Consider the following 1,572-nt stretch of genomic DNA (forward strand, 5'->3'; position numbering starts at 1 on the left):
CAGGCTGCGGTCCTGCCAGGCAACATCCGCGCTAGCGTGGGGCCTCTGCTCCAGCACCTGCAGCACCGCCGCCCCTCCTTTTCTCACTCGGGTGCTGCAGGGCTCTCACACCTTTTTTTTCCTCGCCCCTCACGGCCTAGGCAGCATTTTGCCCTTTCTTAAATACGTTTACACAGCGGTGCCGGCAGCGTGGCTGAGAGACTCGGCTGGGGCTGCTGCAGAACCGACTGGGACTGGCCATGTCCGGCACAGGGCAGGCCCTGTTCTCCTCTCAGAGGCCGCCATGCTGCCAGCACCTTGCCACCAAGACCACATACCTGGATAAATCAGGTTATAGAAACAAATTTTATAGTTGTGTCATCTGCCTGTAGTATTCCAATTTTATGCTTGGGCAAAATAGCATCTCATCTCCTCTTGCCTACCACGAACCTGAGGTAAACCCCGCATGCTGTGCTCTGGGAAATCCGGCATCACTTGCGTGACGCCATTTCTGTCAGTCCTGGTCATGTTATTGGTGCTGGGTGATCCGATAGTGCTCAGCTCCAGAGTCAGCAGTAGTTGAGGTGTATAGGTGAGACCTTAGACTCCGTCTGGGTTTTGGCTATCTTTGTTCCTTAGTTATTTTCACTTGAAATAGGTGATAATGTAGACCTATGCTTTGGCCTCTTTTAAAATGTTATTTGATAATCATTGATTGAAAATATTTAATATTAAGGGCTGTAATTCTGTAAGGCACAAATTTGGTTTTGGTCACAAGAATTTCTTTTCTAAAGCATTGTTCCCCTCTATTCCAACCTGTGCCTAACAGTAATTTTTATTGGGTGCTTGGGTGGGTGGGGGGGGAATAACCAAAAAAGTCCCTAGATAGCAAATACTGTGTACAGCTGGATGAGGGAGTTTTCCTTCTTGCTGCAGGCAGTTAATAGTTAGATGATGACCAGAATATGCATCGATTTGTATGCCTAATTCCTTTTTAAAAGTGTACATGTAGATGTTGTGTAGAGGTGTATCCAGGTCTGTTTCTGTACTACTTTAAACATCATGCTGATCATGGCTTCAATAATATCTTCTATTAAAATTGCATGTCTTTTAAGTATTAATATTTTTTTTTAAAATGCTCTAATGTGGCAAATAAGCCTATTCACTTCAGAATTGATAACTGCACTGGTAAGACAACATAGTTTTGGTCCTTGTTTTTCCAGGCTATCTGTTTGGTCAGATATCGTGTATTGATTCTCACATTGAACAGCAGAAGTTGAAGCATACCTTGGCTTTGATGTTGGTGCTTTGTTTCCTATATGTTCCCGGCATCCTGTATTCTTTCTGTATTCCTGTGCTCTTGTGTGTTCCTGATAGAAGTTGAAACCCTGCGTGTGCTGTCTTTGGAATATTTTTGTTGAAATGGATGCATGGGGTGATTGCATTAGGCAAGTCCTTTGCTGCTGTGTTTGCTCAGGGTGGTGTGGTAGCTGTGTGTCATCAGTTAGTAGGATCACAGGTGAAAGTAGTGATCTTCTATTATAAGAGAAGTTAACATGGAATCTCTACAAGACAGTAGGGACAATATTTCAG

The sequence above is a fragment of the Phaethon lepturus genome, unplaced genomic scaffold, assembly GCF_000687285.1.
Source record: "Phaethon lepturus isolate BGI_N335 unplaced genomic scaffold, ASM68728v1 scaffold14566, whole genome shotgun sequence".
In the NCBI taxonomy this organism is placed as follows: Eukaryota; Metazoa; Chordata; class Aves; order Phaethontiformes; family Phaethontidae; genus Phaethon; species Phaethon lepturus.